A 20,990-nucleotide genomic window follows, 5' to 3' on the forward strand; every position below is an offset into this window, starting at 1 on the left:
AAACACGTTCACAAGCCTACCAACTTGTATACTCTTTGAGGGCAGAGCTCTGGTCTTATTACCCAATACTCCTTCAATGTCTAGAACTGTCCCTGTTCCATTGTGTTTCCTGGATAAGCATTTGTGGAGTCGAAATGAATTAAAAGGACTCAATTCCAAATATTTTAATTTCTGTGATAGGTTGCATTGTGATTTCAAATAGCACTGCAGTAAGAGGCAGCAATGGTTAAGAGTTTAGCTTCTGCTCCCTTTTGCTAATTTTCAAATTCCCAAATGAGATAATCTTGATCTAACTCTCAGTGTAGTGCTGAGTCCACATAATCAATGCCAGGTAGATGTTAACTTTCAGTGATCTGGGGTATCTTTTGTTATATACTTTTCTGCCAAATAAGAACCCATTTTTTCCTGAGGACTTTCTGTTAGATTTTTCAAAATGGGAATAAGCTACTTCTTTAGGAATTATATATAAAATGTCTTAAAGAGTTGGTAGGGGGAATAAAATATACGATATTTTGTAATAAATTTATATATAATTACTATTTTACATTGCCTGTATCACCTAAAACTCCCATGTCTCATTCACTCATAATGTTTAATGAGAACATATTTTAAAATAAAGTGTACTACAGAGTCATAAATATAATTTATAGTTCTTTCCATGGTACTTTTACTCTAAGCCTTTCAAGCATCCCATAAGTCTACCATGACCCTTTTCAATGAATGAGCAATTTGAGGCATCAACTAATGAAGTCTAATTTTTCCCCTCCATGTGGAAGATAAATGAAAAGGACCAAATTATTGCTGTGAATCTGCATTGCGCTATGTTTGACAGAATCTTTGAAATTTGTCTCAGCCACATCAAGACAGGTGCATAAACAGGCCTAGTACTGTGAAAACTCTGAACAATGGAATTCTCTAGTCCAGCTCTGTTCAATAGAAACAATGTGAGCCATTCAAACAATAGAAACAGTGAGAAACATGTATTACTTCACATTTTCTAGTAGTCACATTAAAAAAGTTAAAAGAAACAGGTGAGATTAATTTACTATTTTATTTACCTCAAGAATGATATAAAAAATATCGTTTTAATGTGCAATCAATATAAAAGTATCAAGAAATATTTAATCGACACTTTTTTTTCATTCAAAGTCTTAGAAATTCCACATGTATCTTACACTCATAATACATCCCAACTGGGACTAGCCACATTTCAAGTGCTCAATCACATGTGGCTCATGGCTACCATACTAGGCAGTACTATCTCTCTCATTTCAGCTTTGGAGTCACCAGAAGGCGGCAGTGTGGTACAGAGGTAAGAAGACAAAGACTAGCTTGGAATCATATGTGCCTGTTCCTGGCTCTGACATTTGATATTGAAGTGACTGTGAACGAGTGATTTAGTGTCTCTGGTTCTCAAATTTCTACTCTCTGTAATGGAGGTTGTTAATAACTGCCTTACTCCTCTTAGGAGACTGGGTAGAAGATTAAATAAAATATTGTATGTGAAAGTGCTCTGTCAGATCATAAAGCACTGTACATATGTAAGGCATTATTACCCCTGTTATTGTAGATTTACTCTCATGACTTGCCCAAGGCCACATTCCCAGTGGGTAGGAGAATCAAGGATAGAATCTGGGGCTTCTGACTTCCAGCCATCTGCTTCAGCTAAAGGCTGTTTGTACCAAGCTAACTTTAAGAAACAAAACAAAACAAAACAACCCCAGACATTTTATTAAAAAAAAAATAAGGAAGAAAGTGTCAGTAAGAAGTGAATTCCATATTAAATAGGGTCTTCTTGACCACTGTTCTGAAGTTAAAATTAAACATATAGGATATTTATATACTTATAAATCAGAATTACAGCCATCAAGGATTGGACTTTATTGCTGTCATATAATATAAAACCCCACATTCTTCAGTGTTTCAAACAACTTCTAAATTGAACTTGTGGTTTCCCCACTCTATTTATCTCCAAAATATAGTACAACCACAAGAAAGCCCTTCTGTAGTAGGCTTGATTAATAAAACAGATATGGATAAATTCAGCACATTTTCCATGGATATTTTTGGTTACAGATGTAGCTCATTAATTCCCATGTGTGAGACACCTCGCTAGTGTGAATCCAAAAGACACCTTAGTCTCTGAACATAAAGTGTGAATAATTCAGTTTAATTCACCCTATTGAAGTGCTTACTGTGTGTAAGGCACATCAGGTATTTTAATGAGTGAAAGGAGTTTATTTTTATGATAATTGTCACTTAGAGATATAACTTGAAGGAAATATGGAATTTATGTACCAAAATGTCTATGACATATGATTCAGTAATCTGTATTTTCAGAAAGTAAAAAGATGATCTGAAGGGTAAATCCTGATTACTTAAAAATAAGGAGCACCTGGGTGGCTTAGTCGGCTAGGAGTCCAACTCTTGATTTCTGCTCAGGTCATGATCTCACAGTTTCTGTTAGACTCTGAGCTGACCCTGCAGAGCCTGCTTGGGATTCTCTCTCTTTCTCTCTCTGCCCCTCCCCTGCTCATGTTCTCTCTGTGTCTCTCAAAATAAACTTAGAAAAATTATTTAAAAAAACAAAAAATAATTCTAAAAGTGACATTCTTTAACTTTGAAGGGCACACAGCAGATTAACTCTCACTGTTTCCATTTTTCTAACTGTAAGTCTATCATGGTTTTCATATTTATACTTTTTTGCTTATTTTCTACATTCCTTTCAAATGAATTTCTTCATAGAACTTTAAAACCACACAAAATATTTAGAGCTTTACACTATGTGAAATTAGGCACAAACCAAGTTCATTTTCACTAAGAACAGACATATTCAAAAAGTTCTTTTTTCTTTTTTCTGTCAAAATTCCTTCTTAGAAATGACTTTCTATTGGTTATTTTTATTAGAAAACTATCACATATAAGCTTTGAGCCTGCTGACTTGATGACTGTGTTAAATAAATGTAACTTCTATTTTCATTTGCTGAATCATTGCTGTTGACGATTGAATGAAATCATTTTTTGAGTAACCTTTACATTTTATTGCTTTTGTACCCTAGTTTAAAAACAAAGCTTAATTTTTAAAAAGTCCAATAAAGTGTATTTTTGATATTTCCACCATAACTTTACAAGCAATTCCTCTCCTCTGCCCTATAATAACCACCTCCTGCATTTTTATGATTTAGTTTAACATTATTATTGTAATTTTTTACTGGGTGAGCCCATCAATGTCCTTGGCAACAAGATTTTGTTACAAGAAATCCAGAAGCTGAGCCTCTGGTTGATTGCAACAATTATAAAATTTCTCTGGATTGCGTTCAGAGCCTTACCCTGACATTATGAATGTAGCAGAGTCATACCTCCTTCATCAGCTTTTCCAAAATATACGATTGGTTTGAGTACTATAAGCTGTTACTTAAACGAGCATATATTTTTTACTCAATGGTTTTGCATTATAAATATTTCATTTGATTAACATCTGGCTTTGATGGAATCCAGCCAAGATAATTAGAGGTACCTGTAGTAAAAATGTGATACCTAAGGAAAATCATTAATGTACTTGTATTTCTTCAAAAATTCTGAATGAATTCATTCTAGACAGGATGTGGTCATGTGGCATTAACTCTTAAGGCCAGATGCTGTGCTTTTTCTTTTTGTTCAAGTACACCTTGAGCAGAATGTAAGAATCTGAGAAATCTTAACTATTTATTCTTTAAATTACTAAATAAAATGAAATAGACTATGAAAAGTCATTGTACTATTGAATATTAGGAAATATTGAGTTGCGTGTCCAAAAGTCACACTTAAGACCAGGCAATGGTAATAAGCATAGGAAGCACTATGAGATAATGTCTACTCTTCAGAAATGAATGGTATTTTTTTTCCAATTGATGTTTAAAAGTTAATGATGTGCTTTATATTTTAATTGCTTCTACTAAGAGATGAATTAAGGAATAAGAAATACTGGCATACTGTTGTTTTCAAATTGTGGATATATTCAATACTGAATACGAATAAAACTGCTATTTGTTACATCATGCTCTGTTTCACAGATCCTAGATTGTCATTAGGAAAATTTAGTACATGACACTTCAGTCATCTGAAAGGAATCATTTCTTCATTACAGCTCATAACTTAAAACCATGAAGTATCAGCTAGGGAAAAAAAAAAACAAAAACAAACTTGGCCCAATTAAGAGAAATTTGATAATGGTAGGAAAGTACATACAGACATGATGGGAGATGATAAGATTATTTTAATTTTCTCATTTGCACTGGAATTATTTATTTTACAAATCTCCAGATCTTTTATTACTTAAAACCCTCTGCTGAATCATGAAAAGAAGCTTAAGTTAGCAATTTTCCTCTGCAAAATCTAGCTGCTAGCATCTGGTGAACACTTGGATACCTAGTCAGGGCCTATGGAAATAATTATTTTAAGACTGTATTCAACATGCCTGGGCTTAAAAATCAGCTAGAATCACACTCTGCACATGTATTTTACCCTGGGGAATTTTAAAAGCTGGCATTAATAGCCATGGTCTCAAGGCTCTTGCTGCAACGAAGATGAGGATGGAACACAGGACCTGAAGGCAGGCCAGATACCCCAGTGTCTGCCAACTGACCCTATGTTCCCAGACAGCAACATCCTTCCGTCTGCACTTGGCCTATGGCCACTGCGCTGCCCTCCATTGCTTCTCACACTTACATTGAGACTTGGCCGGCCTGAGGAATCGAGAACCAGTGTCCTTGCTTGTGCCTTCCTGGGACTGATTTCTGTCTCTTTACTAGATGTTGCTTCACTTCCTGAACAGCTTCTGAGGTAGAGAAAAGAGGATACTTTTACTCAACTGGAAGACAACAAGAAGCTGAATTATTATCAAAGTATATTGTTTTGGGATCAAAGGAGAAATTATATAATAGGGATATAATTTCAATATATAGCACTTCAATAAAAAACTGCTATTATTTACCTGAATGTAAGTGATCTTTTAGAAGATATTAGAGACCCTGGTATGCTGATTAGGAAAGAATAATTTTTTGTGTTTCTACGTATGAAAGTATGCAGTTATTTTAATACATATAGTATATAGAGTTTTTTCCAGATAAATAATCTATTGTCTATCTTTATTGCTTTTCATGATTATGTTATGTGTTAAGTCCTCATTAATGTAATTACTTCCCATTAGTACACATTTGAAGTAATTAACTTAATTTCCATTAGTACACATTTGAAGTAATTAACTTAATTCCCATTAGTACACATTTGAAGTAATTTAGAAAGGATTTGGGATTTGCTATACAGGAAGAAAATTTATGAGGAAGTAATGCCTAAGGGAGAAAAGTTAGATTTATTTAAGATAATTAAACTTTTCCATCTAATTTGCATAAAACAGTATTTGTGTTAAAAACTATTTTCTTTGTTACTTATCAAGTCTGATCTGATAGAGCTTTAATTTGGCAACACTTTTGGGTTTTCATTTGAGCTTTTGCTGTCATTTGGTTAGTTGGATATACTTTAGAAATAATCTGTAATTCAGACTTTATCACATGGGACTCTCTCCACTTAAACTCAATTTTCAGAAATTTAACTTTGTGTTATGGGTACAGGTACTCTCTATTTTATTTTGCTAGATTTCATATGAACTTAATTAGGAAACAGGCTTAGCATTTGTTGCTCAAACAAGATTTAAACAGGAACAACTTAGACACTTAGATAAATATAAGATTTGAAAGCCATGATTGGTTGATTAAGAAATAAGTGCAGAGCTGAGTATCCAGTTCAAAATTTCTCCAATGTGATATAAATAGTACATTCTAGAGTAGTAATATTCAGTAAAATTTTCTGTGATAATGGAAATGTTATGTATTTCACTATTCAATTTGGTAGCCACTAGGCACATATGGCTATTAAGTTCTTGAAAGGGGGCTAGAATGATTGAGGAACTGAATGTTTAGTTTTATTTCATTTTAATATTATTTAATATCTATTTGTGGCTAGTGGAGAGTATAAGTCTAGAGTTTTCCTGTATTTAACATGAAATGAAGAAGTCATTGAATGTCTTCTAACTGCTGAATGTCTATAAAACACAAGTGTCCCCAAGACACAAGGCTCAGGTTCTGATGTGTGTGCACAGGCCTAATGGCTGGATACAACACGTTCTGAACTTTGGTTCAACTTGTGGATATTCAGACATAAATAAAGTCTGGGTTAACCATATGTGATTTGAGAGTGCTTTATCTCTAGAAAGCCATGGGATCTCAAATTATTTCTAATAATAAAGTTCAATGATGGTAAATGGACTCAAGGACTTGACTTTTCTAGTTCATTGCTTGTATAGTGTGACTGGCAGTTAATAAAGAGAAATATGAGGGAGATTCTGCAAAAACAACTGCTTCAATGAAAAAGAAACTCTTCATATTCAGACTGGGTAGGAGGAACAGGCTGATACACACTTCTGTGCCTTTTCCCAAATTATTCCTCTATATATATTCATTGAACACTGCTATGTGCAAGGAGACACAATGTTGTATTTGTGTTGGAGACAAAATGTTAAAAAAAAAAAAAAACTAAAACTAAAACAGAGGGCCCTTCCCCTTATGGTGGTTAATTGTATTAGATAATAAGATTTTTTCCAATGTTTTCCTCCAAAATTCATTTTTTCCTGGATATGGTGAAAATAAAATAGGAGACTGATACACAGAATAGACAGAAATGCTGATCACTCTTACATGTGGGTCATTTATCTTAAGCATTTTATTTCTCTCTGCAGCTTTCACAGTCCTGCACCCAGGGAGATGACAAAATCAGTTTTTGGAATGCAATACTGCAAGCAGAGAAAATAGCCCAATAGACCTCAATGGCATTTTTAGAATGTGAGATGAGTGTCGCCATTTAGCATTTACTGAGTGTTTACAACATATGTTTAATATGAGTTCTTTCCTCTTTATTCTCCAGAAGAATGTCTTTTAAAATCGTTACTAGTTTTTTGTTGCTCTTACCGGATGACACTTTTTTTTTCTTTGCCAGTTGAAACACTGTAAGAAAGAGTACTACAATTACCATTTAAAATGAATCAAATCCTGGGGACCTGGGTGGCTCAATTGGTTAAGCATCTGACTTTGGCTCAGGCCATGATCTCATGGTTTTGGAGTTTGAACCCCATGTCTGCTCTATGCTGAGAGCTCAGAGCCTGGAGCCTGTTTCTGCTTCTGTGTCTCCTTCTCTCTCTGCCCCTCCCCCACTTATGCATGCACTCTCTCTCAAAAATAAATACCCATTAAAAAATAATAAAAATGAATGAAATTATTCAATATTTAAACATAATTGCAAGACCCGAAAAGAACAATTAGCTACACAGGGCTAAAATAGCTCATTGTATTTTAGTTCATTTTGAAAAACTGAGCCAGGAATGTGGCAAAGTATTAAGCAAGAACTATTTAGTTAGACTTCTTTTCTTTTTTTTTTTTCTTTTTTTTGCCTCTACACAGCAACTACATAATTAAATGTATGGTTCAACCTACATTTTTACATGAATTTTCAAAAGTGTCACTGATGGAAATTTAAGGACAAAAAGGATTAAGAATTAAATTCAGTGGGGGCGCCTGGGTGGCTCCGTCAGTTAAGTGTCCAACTTTGGCTCAGGTCATGATCTCATGGTTTGTGAGTTCAAGCCCTGATGGAGCTCTGTACCGACAGCTTGAGGCCTAGAGCCTGCTTCAGGTCTGTCTCTGTCTCTCTGCCCCTCCGCTGCTCCCACCTTCTCTCTCTCCCTCTCTCTCATATAAATAAAACATTAAAATTTTAAAAAAAAAGAATTAAATTAAGTGAATTCAACTACAATACATAGTACTTAAAAGTATCTAAAGAACTTAAAATCATTTCTCCAAATATATTATTTGATAATGTCCTTGATTTTGTGTACAGGCACTTTGAAAATAATTTTTTAAAATGGCTTAGAAAACAATGAAAACTCGCAAAAAAAAAAGAGATAAAGTTATACAATACTTAAAAACCAATTGCATATTAAAACTTATGAACAAAATTAAAAGGTAAAGCGGAGTTTGCTTTACTGTTTGAACAGTTCCATACCCTATGGAGGGTTGAAAATATGGACACAAGTTCTTTGATCCTCTTCTGTGTTTCACCCCATTGATTCTGGGTAGATTTGTGTCTGTTTTGACGAACAGTGCACAGTGAAGATGCCACCATGTAACTTCTGAGCTTGGGTCATAAAAGGCCACAGAATTGCTGCCTTGTTTCTAAAATACTGTCTAAGTAAGAAGTGAGACTCCCGAGACCATTGTGCAAGAGCACACACATTCTGGTGTGCCAGTTGTCAATGCCGGTAGAGCTCAGGCTTCCTTCTCTCCTTGCCAACTCACTAAACACGTGAGTAAAACCTTCTGGGGCTCTTCAGAGCAAGTAAGGAGTTAAGAGCAGAAAAAGCAAGCAGCACAGGCCCATAAAATTATGAGATAAAATAAGATGTTTGTTGTTTTAAGCCACTACATTTTGAGGTGGATTGTTAGGCAGCAATAGATAAGTGGAGCATACCCTCCTGTCCATATGATGTTTTTACAATGAAAATTTAAAACTTGAAAGTGAAATACATGCCGGGAGGTTATATGCAAAAATTGATAAAGACAGTCTTTATTTTTTTAAAGACAATCTTAATAGTCATCTTATATAAAGAGCTTTTACAAATGTGGTTGGGTGACTCAGTCGGTTAAGTGGCTGACTTTGGCTCAGGTCATGATCTAATAGTTCATGGGTTTAAGTCCGGCATTAAGCTCTGCACTGACAGCTAAGAGCCTGGAGCCTGCTTTGGATTCTGTATCTCCCTCTCTCCCTGTCCCTCTCCCACTCACGCTCTGCCTCTCTTTCTCAAAAATAAATAAACATTAAAAAATTAAAAAATCACCAAGAAAAATGTAGTAACACCATGTAGGGAAATTGGCAATTAAGCAAACATAAAACTCACAAAAGGAAAATGAAAAGACCAAATCACGTGTAAAAAAATGTTGAATCTCATTAGTAAGTAAAAGAAATGTGAATTAAACAATAGAGGTAAAAGTCTGGTTATCAAATTGGCAAAGATAAAAAGACTATATTTAATGTTGGTTTTGGGTTAAATGAGAGTATAGATGACACCAACTTTTTGGAAAATAATTTGATATCACAAAGTAGAATTTTAAAAATATCCTATTATTTGGTATGCCTGGGTGGCTCAGTTGGTTAATTGTCTGACTCTGTACTTCAGCTCAGGTCATGATCCCGTGATTCATGAGATGGAGCCCTGTATTGGGATCTGCACTGACAGCACGGAGCCTGCTTGGAATTCTCCCTTCCTCTCCCTCTGCCCCTCCCCCATACTCTCTCTCTTTCTCTCAAAATAAATAAACATTTAAAAAATCATATTTTAGGGCGTCTGGGTGGCTCAGTCGGTTAGGCATCCAACTTTGGGTCAGGTAATGATCTCACGGTTCGTGGGTTCGAGCCCCGCGTCGGGCTCGGTGCTGACAGCTCAGAGCCTGGAGCCTGTTTCAGATTCTGTGTCTCCCTCTCTCTCTGACTGTCTCCTACTCACTCTCTCTCTCTCTCTCTCTCAGAAATAAATAAAAACATTAAAAATTTTTTAAAAAATAAAAAATAATATTTTTTGATACAGCTAAGAATCTAGGAATTCGAGTGAGAAAGTAATGAGAAATGAGGTAAAGTAATATATGAAATATCACAATCTTATTTTTTAGGAGTAAAAATAGAAATAGGCTAAGTGTCAATTAGTACATTAAATAAACTACGTACGTATTTTATATTACAGAATATTATTTAATATTTAGAATGGAATTTCAAATATAATTTGTTAATTCTGATCTAGGGAAACCATAGTATAGTAGGAAAAACCAGGGCTTTAAGTCACATAGACCAAGTTTTGAATCCTGGATTTGCCATTTACCTTTGCTGGATATATGGAAATTTTATTTACTTCTCAGAGTTTCAGTTTTCATATATGAAAAATGGGGTTAAGTAACTATTCCTTCGGTGGTAGTGATAATTAAAAGAGATTATGTATATAAATTATGTATATAAATATAAAATTAGCATAATAGTTTCTCAGTAAGTGTTGTTGCTTTTCTTACAATCCAAGGACACCATCTGAACTCCATATCCAAATTCACATCATTTTCCAAATTCACTACAATTTCTTCCACTCTAGCTCCCTCTATTACCCCTTTCTACCATAGTCCAGTCCTTATACCGTAGAGAGATCTCAAAGACAAAAGCAAACAAAAATGAGTCAATTTTCTTGCTTACAGTTCTTTAATAATTCCAGTTGCATTAAAAATGTATCTACTCTTGGGGCGCCTGGTGGCTCAGTCGGTTAAGCGTCCGACTTTGGCTCAGGTCATGATCTCACAGTTTGTGGGTTTGAGCCCCACGTAGGGCTCTGTGCTGACAGCTAGCTCAGAGCCTGGAGCCTGCTTTGGATTCTGTGTGTCTCTCTCTATCTGCCCTTCCACTGCTCATGATCTGTGTCTCTCAAAAATAAGCATTAAATATTTAAAAAATGTATCTACTCTTGCCCCATTCTCTACACAACAGCTGGGTGAACTTTGAAAAAGTGAATCGGATTGTGCTATACACCTACTTACAACCCTACTCCTTGCACTTAATAGTTCCTCATAGCACTTAGAACAGACCTAAACTTGTTCCTTGGCTTCCATGCCCCATATGATGCCTACTTTGCCTTCACCCCAATTCTACCTCTTCTTCCCCTTGCCCTTTATTCCCCAGCCACACTGGCCTACCCCTTATTGAAAACATAATGCTGGTCCCCACCTTCAAGCCTTTGCTGCTCTTCTGTCTGGAATGCTCTTCCCCCAGAACAGTGCATGGTTGAGGCTTCACCATTTAAATCTCAACATGAATGCCATTTCCTCAGAGAGGTTTCTCTTGACCATCCAGTCTACAGTCAGTCACTCTTCTTCATGTATCTCTAATAATCCTCTTTAATTGCACAGTAGCAGTTATATCTTTCTTACTTAATTATATATTCTCTGCATTTATAATCTGCTCCACACCAATGCTTCCTTTCTCCTCACCCCTCCTTGAGAGCAGGGAACTTGTTTCTTTTGTTTACTGTAGCATCCCTTGCAATGAGAACGAGCCTGGCACATGGTAGGTGTTCCATGAGTATTCACTGGATGCATTGGAAGTACTTTCTGTACTTCTGAGACATAGCTTAGCAGTGCAACAGAAACAACATTTGACATTTAAAAAAAAACACAAAAATTTTAAATTGTATGGGCATTTTTTTTTAAAGCTTTGATGGTTCTGATTAAAGTTAAGCACATTGCTCCAATTTTGAAAAAAGAAAAAAACCACAAACAAAATCATAACAGTGTAAAATTATTTCAGGAGTGTGATGAGAGCTCTCCTGTCAAATCAGATGCTTTTAAAAGCATACCACCACTCAACAGGCTCCTTGCTTTGAAATGAAAAATATGCACCTCCCACCAATATTTTTCCTGCTGCAGAACATGTGATTTATTTACTGGATAGGGAACAAGTCTTAGTAAAAGACTACCCTTTCAGCACTGAAAGTGTTGAAAAGAGGGTTTCTGTTTTGAGGCTGGTTTAATATAAGCCTCAATTAGATGTCCTAATGACCCCACTGGGTAGATGAGAGTTAAAGCTGTTCTTCTTGTCACTCAGTCTGGGGATTGCAGGCCCTTAGTGGTTGGGCCTCAATGTCCACGGATGATCACAAGATCTTACAGTAGTTAGATCCATTTCTATAAAATCCATGAGAAAAATTCTGAATTGCTATTTATAGATATGCCATACCATTTCAGAAATTATATAACATTCAGACACTCAGGCACAACTTTGGAGAAGTGTTTCAACATAGTCTGTCCTCACCAGTTTTGAATTTCCTCCACAAAGCAGGCTGGCCACATTCTTATGATTCTTGAAGAGAAAGGAAATACATGTTTATTAAACATGTCCTTTGGGCTAGTCTTGCTAATTGTGTTATCTGTACCGTTTCACTTAATCCTTATGACTGTGTAATAAATGAGTAAAGGCAAGAAGAAGACAGAATCTATTCTTTCACATAATGTGGAACAAAGTTGGTGAAGCAGGAATTAGCAAGATGAAGGAATGACTTATTCTTATTCCACTGACATTATACCATGGTTTATTTAAAAAAATTTTTTGTTATGTTTTATTTATTTCTGAGAGAGAGAGAGATAGCGTGAGCAGGGGAGAGTCAGAGAGAGAGGGAGACACAGAATCTGAAGCAGTATGCCATGGTTTAGTTTCAAGTTTTTCAACACTACACTTTACTGATTTAGGCAGTTGTCTGGAGCATGGTAAATGTTCACTGATTAATAATACTATTAAATTGAGCATCTGAGTTATTTAAAAATGCCAGGATGCAGAAAAAGACAATTGGATGAAGCAATTTGAGGTTTCTGGAAGCTGTTTTTATCTTCTCATAGAGTACTATATCTGATTTGGCTTCATTAATAATGTTTGGAGAACTGAAGGACCCATTTCCTTTTCTCTTCCCATCCAGAGAATGACTTTATCCTTCAGCTGATTTTTACAAAGACTTAAAAGATAAAACTAGGGTTGAGAATTTTATTTCTACTAAGGCAGGATCAATTCTGAATTATCAACAAAGTCCTGATACATTAGAAGAGAGGAAAAACAATCTCCTGAGGTTGTACTAAGCTAGTATTGAAGGTCTGGCTTGCTAGATCACTGGCCACCTTTTAGGTACATTATGGTTACAGAGATATTAACTTTCCTTTATTTTAAGATATACACTATTTTCACACAGTTCAAAAAGTCAAATCTAAATGATCTGGTAGATGAAAGGACTTGAAAGATCTAAATAGCTAAAGCATATCTGAAATTTTCGGATTCCATTAGTTTGGAATCGGGAAAGTAGAAGTGAGAAATTAACACTTTAATGTGTGAAAAATTTGAGAATTAGTGACTTTGGTTCAGAGAACTGGAGAGGTGTAGCTTCATGAGTTGAAATCTAAAGTTAGGTCCTCATCATGCAACTTAAAGAGGTGATATTTGACAGAAAATAGTCTGATATTTTCATTCTAGGTGCATCTTTCTGATACTTTTGCAACAAATAGAAATATAGCAAATATTTCCCAGAAATTCCTCATCTTTGCCCAGAGATTATACCCCTCTTCAAATGAAACCACTGGATGAAACTTCAGACAGGATAAAATATTGGCACTATAATGGTGATTCAAGATGTGGTCATGTATGAAGTACATGTATGAGATCTCCCAGTATGAAGTCTCCTTTCAGTTATGCAGGTATTTGGCATTGTAGAGCACTGCTTAAGTTGAACCAAAACTGCAAAGTAAATGGGTTCCTTTGTTTGGGCTAACTTTATTATGACATCATTGGGTTTAATCATATTGTCATTTACATTATAATCCATTCATATATTTATCTATGCAATTAATTGAGTAATTGATAAATTAGACATACCTTATCTAAGATGACCTATAAAGCCATTTGTTTTGGGCAAGGTTTTTTAAAAAAATGCCTTGGGTGAGTAAAATTAGATTTGGCTTCACCTCTCATTAAAAGTTGATCTGTTGTTATCTAAGACTAATGGATGATACTGATTCAGTAACAGCCAACCAATTAAAATGATGCCCTAACATAATCATTTTATGTACCTTTTAAGTAAATCTTTTTAGTCACTTGTGGAATAACTATGATCCAAATCATGGTAAGAGGAAGAAGGAAGGAAAAATAAGTGCTATGTGTGTTTGGGATATGAGTGAGGTTCTGAAACACTCCCGAACCTTCATAGGAAAAGCAGGATAAGAACCAGACTCTCTCAGGACACCAGGACATGGCTGAGCTCCATTTTTGGTGGAAAGGTATTTACTTCGATGTTCTAGACATAGGTTATTTTTGCACTTGAATGCGATGGTTCCTTTAACCCTTTAACAATCAAACTGTATTGTTCCTAATCTGAGGTCAAATTCGGTCTCCAAGTAAGGGGGCCCCTCTCAAAAACTTGCTCTAAAGTAAGCCATAACTCAATAATTATAGTAATAGCTATTAATTACTGAGGATGTCTTGTGAGGCAGGCTCTGTGCTAAGTATATTTTACATACATATTACATCATTTAATCCTTACCATGAGGCTATAATGAAGCAATCCTCTTATATTTAAGATTGTTCAAACTTTGAATGAACTCATCACACAGACAGACATACAAACACACACAGACACACAGACACACACACACACACACACACACATTTTGAGGATAGATTATGTTTTGCTCCCTTCTCCCTCCCCAGCCCACAACAAGTGTGTCTAAAAATAATTGGTGCCTAGAAAATATTTGTTGAATTAAATGAAATGTCATTTCCTGTGCTTCCCCTGAGGGAAGGGTTCTCATCAATCATTTTGTCCTTTGATGTAACTTTGAGACTCTTAGGAATGAATAGACATTGGAAAATTTTTAACCCAATACTAAGAAATGTGGATTGACTCATCTCTGTCCTCTTGGGCCAGTGAGGAAGACTGGTATAAAGGAAGGCTGGGGGTGCTGTGCAGGGATTGGGAAGAAGAAACAATTATTAGTTCCGGTGAAAATGGCTTTTGTTCTTTCCGGGCTGTAAACAAAGAAATAAGAAGGCAAAGACACTATGAACTTGATAGTCTTGCATGGAGTATCAAACATAACCTCTTGGGGCAGTGGGCACTGACTGGTGATGCTCTGAGCTGAGAACCCCAGCAAGGTTGGGCTTATATACCAAGAGAATGGAGTGCCATAGTGGAGGGCAAGCTTCCAAATACTTGTCGTCTTGCTTTCTGTGCCTTTCAGACCCTGAATTATTAGGTTTTCCAGTTGTTGACTGTACCTTTGTCCGCACTGCTCAGTTTCTAATGATCCCTGGAACCCATTATGACTTCAGGGTGTTCCATATAGGAGGACCATGGGATGACACAGACTCTTTTTTTATTTTTATTTTCTAAATGTGTATTTATTTTTGAGAGAGAAAGAGAGAGGCAAAGAGAGAGGGAGACACAGAATCAAAAGCAAGCTTCAGGCTCTGAGCTGTCAGCACAGAGCCGAGCATGGTGCTAGAACTCACAAACTGTGAGATCACACCCTGAGCTGAAGTCAGAAGCTTAACCAACTGAGACACCCAGGCACCCTGACACGGCCTCTTTGAATTGAGTCCTCTCCTTCAACTTCAATTAATCCATGAAGTTCTAAATTTATTATTAATTTTTGGAGCATTTAGTCATGCCAGGAACCATCACCGTCGAGCACAGTCACACGGTGTCCACCTGCATGTATACCCACAGCATTGCACAAAGCAAGTTAAACAGACTTCATTCCTCGCCTCCAGGAGCTCACAATAAAAACCAGACAATAGGTGTGGTTAACACGATGGGGCAAACAGATGCACAGCTGTATAAACAGAGAAGTACAACAAATTAGAGAATTTGGGTATGAATTGTAAGTGCAAGTGCTGTTCGTGAGCTGGAAATAAGAAGCACTGCAAGTGGCCTAGAGCTCGCTGGAGTCCACGTGAGGGTAAGGAAGGAGAGGGTGACAGTAGTAATGGAATTATCTTGTCATCTGTAACAGAATCATCTGTTTCTTTCAGTTAGGAGGCAAAGAAGCTCTTTTTTGGAGTGCGGGGAGAGGTTTTCTCCTGCAGAGGTGTTTCCTCTGAGGGCACATGTATTGTTACTTAGGCCTAGTTTCTTCTAAGAGATTTGGTTGTGACCAGCCTAAAGAAGACAAATAAAAATCTATTAAGCAGAGCATACTGCCAGAGAGACTCCATAAGCCTTCTCTCTACTGGAAACCAGATTAAAAAGAAAATAAAAGCCAGAATATATTATAATTGTACATTCCACTTATAACCAACTATCATATGCCAAATGATTTTCTGAGGAAATGATTACTTTGGGTGAATTTTTGTTTACTAAGGAACAACAGTTCTTACCATTGTCTAGTGTTTATTGTTTTTGACATCTTAAACATTGTCAGGAGTTTATCTGGATTTACAGAATTCAGCTGAAAGCGAATTCCAGGCAGGTTTCTACCTCAACCACCCTGGGCTGATAGGTATCTCTCTTCTCTTAAATATATCCAGACAGGGAATTTGAAAACTTCCCTAGGAATCTTTTCCAGGGTTCATAAAACCGTCAATGCCAGTAAGATCTTTCCATCTAACTTAAATTCCTTTGGTTGTAATTTAAATTCATTTCCTCCTCTTCTTTCCTCATTAGAGAGGAGAGTATGACCTCTCCCTCAACCCCCACCCCCACCCCAGCCATAGCCATTCCTCCAAATACAGCTGTTAAACACACACCTCAGGCTTCCTTCCTGGACATAAACGAGTTCTGTCTCAGATGTCATCTATTTATAATTTCTTTTTAACATTGGCTTCTGCCTTTTTCTCAAGGTAAGATAATCTGCTATGATCCCCTACCATTGTGAATTTCCATTGTGATTTTGTGAGGTTTGTTCTACAAATATTGACATGTTAAGATGCCTCATTTCTGAAGTTCCAGTAAGATCTTATGTATTAGGTCATAAAAATCTAAAACAACATTGGAATTTATGTTGCATGCCTTCTTGGAAGGAGTGAGATGATAATCTCAGTGTATTAATGGCCACATCCTAGCCCTTACCACCTCAGGCAAGCAATTTACCTTGAGATATCACAGTGTGGGGATGCCTTGCTTTTCACAACTATAAGTGAGGAGAGGAACAAAATAATTTCAAAGTTTTAATCACCTTTAATGTTCAAAAATTCTATGAGTATGTTCTAAGCAGTTCTTTTGTCAAAAAAGAATGCTAGTTCCCCTTAACTACCATTCTTTTTACTCACAGTGGCCAACATGTGTCATCCTATTACTGATCTCTTAAGTAAAAACCTCTAAGTTCTATTCAAAAAATTGTTATTAAGGTATGACTTTCATATCTTAATACAGCCCTCTTGAGTACCTACTTCTGTTTATATGATACTAGTGTCAAAGAGTACAAGTTTTTGCTTATGATAAATCATTTTTCAGATATTGTGACCTAAATATTTTCTCAAGGTCATTGATATATATGAATGGGTTTTGTTTTTGTTTTTTAAATATTTTATTTATTTTTGAGAGAGAGGTAGAGACAGCATGAGCAGGGGAGGGTCAGAGAGTGAGGGAGACACAGAATCTGAAGCAGGCTCCAGGCTCTGAACTAACTGTCAGCACAGAGCCTGATGTGGGGCTCGAACCCATGAACCGTGAGATCATGACCTGAGCTGAACTCGGACACTTAACCGACTGAGCCACCCAGGCGCCCCTATATGAATGTTTTTTTAAATAGCTTTTATTCCACTGGAAAGGAGCCTATAATTTTCTATCTTTATTCACCTGGGTATATTCCCCATCTTATATGCTCTGGGATCTTTGAAACTCCATACAAACACAAGGAGCATTTTGAGAATGTGATGACACATAGAATTCCCTTTAAAAGATAATTCCTTTATTTCAAATGCTCAAGTAGTATGGAATAAAAAATTATATTATTGAAAGAATTCTCAAAAGTAGGACATTGAAAAAATTCCACAGCAGAAATATTTTTGGGATGGATCTCTTTCTCCAGTGATAATATGTTGAGTGATCAATTTTCATTTCATTTCCGTTTAAACTTTTACTGAACTTTGAATTAAGCATCAACAGGAACATCAGGGTTAGCCACACCACCTCCCTCAGTAAAGAACCCAGTGTCTGCTGAAATATTCTCAAGGATTTTATACTAAAGGTGGATATTTTCTTCTGCTCTTTTGCCTTTTCATGCCTAGCCTGGCCTTCCCTTGTCCCTTGTCTGGCAGATATAGCTTATTTTACATCATGTTCTGTGTGACTTGAAAAATCCTCTTTGTTAAACCTAATGGCTAATTCAACAGGGGAAGTCTGAATTTAACCATATTTCAGATATCAAAATGGGTTGAATAAGATTGTATGAATCTGAGCCACTCTTTCTATTATAAGATTGCCAGCACTCTATTGTCTGCCTCAAACAACACATCTACCTGAGATTTAAGCCACTGCCTTCACACCCTTGTGGCCATCACCATGCTCCTCTCCTCAGGCCTCCCTCAGCCCTGGTGGCTTTTGTGGCAACTGAGCATAAAGTAAGTGCTCTGGACTCACTGGTTTGATGACTGGTCTGCTTGGCAATAAGCTGACATTTCTCATAGTACTTTTCATGTTTTGTCCAGTCTTGCACCACACAGGTCATGCTACTTGTCTCCAAATGACAATTGAAAAATTTTTTTTATTTAAATCAAATTTAGTTAATATGTAGGGTAATAATGGTTTCAGTAGTAGAATTTAGTGTTTCATCACTTATATATAACACCCAGTAGTCACCCCAACAAGTGTCCTCCTTAATGCCCATCACCCATTTAGCCCATCCCTCCACCCACCTCCCCTCCAGCAACCCTCGGTTTGTTCTCTGTATTTAAGAGTCTTTCATGGTTTGCTTTTCTCTCTGTTTTCGTCTTATTTTTCCTTCCCTTCCCCTATGTTCATCTGCTTTGTTTCTTAAATTCCACATATGTGTGAAATCATATATTTATCTTTCTCTGACTGATTTATTTTGCTTAATATAATACGTTCTAGTTCCACCACATTGCAAATGGCAAGATTTCATTCTTTTTGATCACTAAGTAATAACCCATGTGTATATATACCACATCTTCTTTTTCCATTCATCCGTTGATGGACATGTGGGCTGTTTTCACAATTTTGCTATTGTTGATAGTGCTGCTATAAACATTGGGGTGCATGTGCCCTGAGAAACATTCGTACTTTTGACCAGTAGGCATGCCTCCTGACTTGGTATCTGCAGCGCTACTCCCTAAATTATTAATGATTTAGAGATTGCTCTCCATTACTCCTTTCATCTTGTCTCCCTTTCTTTACCTCTAGTTCCCCACTCCTTCTCTCCTGCCCTTTGTTTCCTGTGTCTCCCACCCATCAGTTTCTCCCCCCAGTGGAATCAAAATGAAGCGCTGAGAGGGAAATTGGGAGGGAATCATTAGCAGGGTCTTTCCCTTCATTTGTTTTGGTTCTCTGAAGCGCCTCACTGTCCTTCTAAGGTCATGACTTAAATAATATTCCCTCCACCAGGATTTTAATTCCAGAAACAAAGCTTGCCTTTTCTTAGCTCATAGTCTAGTATTAGTTTCCAGTTTTGAACACAGGACCTATTCTTTAATTTTCCTGAGACACTAACCAGTAAGCAGCTGATTAAACCAATTGACATATAACTCAGGGTAATGGAAAAGATTGTTTTAATTTAGGATCTCTCAGATATTTATGCTAATTACATGAAAGGCTGTTTTGAGGTGAATATAATTTCCTTGGAATCCCATGCTGAATATCTATATATCATTGTTTTCCTTGTGTAATGTCTCCTTGAATGCTGATAAAAAGAAATTCAGGTTGGCTGGAGGACTACTTAGGAAGTCATCCAGAGTAATACAGTATTCATGCCCATTAAAACTTGGCATCAAGAACATGTTAAATGAAAGGTATATAGGATTCTGCAGCTTTTTTGTTCTACATCTTGCCACTCACTTTCTTCCCTGATATTTCTCCACCTGTCGTTTAATACTACAAAGTAATAAAAAAAACATGCTCAGTCTGAGGCTGGGCCAGTCACAAACCATAAGTTAACTTTCCACCCTTGCTGTAACCTTAGCAGAGTAAGATCAATTGATTGAAATATAACATGACTGAGGTAGCCAAGTGACAACTTCTGTGACATAATTGGACCTACTCTTGATATATCAAGAACTGACAACCTCCATAAGACTCAAGATAGCTTTGGTCTTAAGAGACCTAGCTCAAAGCAACTGTTAGAACTCTGAGAACCCAGAGAGATGGAGGAAGCCACTAGTGGTGACATTTCTAAAGCCCATTTAAAGGGCTCCACTAGAACCAAGTCGATGTCCCTGGTACTGTACTCAGAGCCCTGCTGGTCTCTGCAGCTTCATTTCTACTCTCTCCTTTCTCACTTCATCTACACTGAACTACATACAATTAAAGAAAGTAAAATACTCTCACCTTCTGGGTTTAGCATATGCTGCTGCAGTAGTTTCCCTCCTCTTGCCTTGGTTTCAGTTTACCCAAGGTCAACTGTGGCACGGAAGCAGATGATCCTCCTGATGTGTATTGTCAGATGGTCAAGAGTAGCCTAACACTACATCACAACACCTGCATCACTCACCTCCCTTCATCTTATCACGCGGGCATTTCATCATCTCACATTATCATAAGAAGAAGGGTGAGTACAATACAATAAGCTATTTTGAGAGAGAGACCACATTCATGTAATTTTTGATTTCAGCTATTTAATGATTAGCTATTATTGCTTAATCTCTTGCTGTGCCTAATGTATAAATTAAACCTTATCATAGGTATGTATGTGTAGGAAAAACATAGTACATATAGGGTTCAATGCTATCTGCTGTTTCAGGTGTCCACTGAGGGTCTTGGAACATATCCACCTTGGATAAGGGGGAACTACTGCACTTCTAATTTATCAGACTAATTCTTACTCATCAGTATGGATGTCATTTCCTCTAGAAAGCCTTGTATGTTCCCTTGAGTTTAAATTTGGTATTCCTTATACCTTCAACCAAATGCCTTATTTTACCGTATCAGAACAATCACACTGTATTAGGGCTGTCCATTGACTTCTCTGCCTTCCTTGCATGTTCTGCCTTTGTCTGCACCAGACCTGAAGGTTAGGACTCTGTCTTGTTCAATGTTATGTTCTGAGAGACTACCATTGTAAGGCTGTTATGAAGAGTAAATGAAACCACTCATCCATTTAGCCATTATTTACTCACTGGCTACTGTGAGCAAGGAACTCCTCTTGGTGTTTGAAATATAACAAAGAACA

At 36.6% G+C, this 20,990-nt stretch overlaps 1 protein-coding gene across 3 annotated transcripts in view; it reads right to left on the minus strand.

Moving 5' to 3' along the window:
* COL8A1 (collagen type VIII alpha 1 chain) overlaps positions 1-20,990 on the minus strand; it is a 154,809-nt gene that overhangs the window by 50,441 nt on the left and 83,378 nt on the right. The window contains exons 1-2 of one of the 3 annotated variants that reach the window (XM_077774936.1): positions 20,150-20,200; positions 4,708-4,816 (exon numbers count right to left, since the gene is read on the minus strand). The exons of 1 other annotated variant lie outside the window; for it this stretch is intronic. The gene's annotated coding sequence lies outside the window, so the exon portion shown is untranslated. Of the gene's footprint in view, positions 1-4,707; positions 4,817-20,149; positions 20,201-20,990 lie in introns of those variants that run through there. One more of the 3 variants, XM_077774935.1, reaches the window with a different exon arrangement.

The sequence above is a fragment of the Crocuta crocuta genome, unplaced genomic scaffold, assembly GCF_008692635.1.
Source record: "Crocuta crocuta isolate KB4526 unplaced genomic scaffold, BGI_CrCroc_1.0 scaffold6, whole genome shotgun sequence".
Taxonomy (NCBI): domain Eukaryota; kingdom Metazoa; phylum Chordata; class Mammalia; order Carnivora; family Hyaenidae; genus Crocuta; species Crocuta crocuta.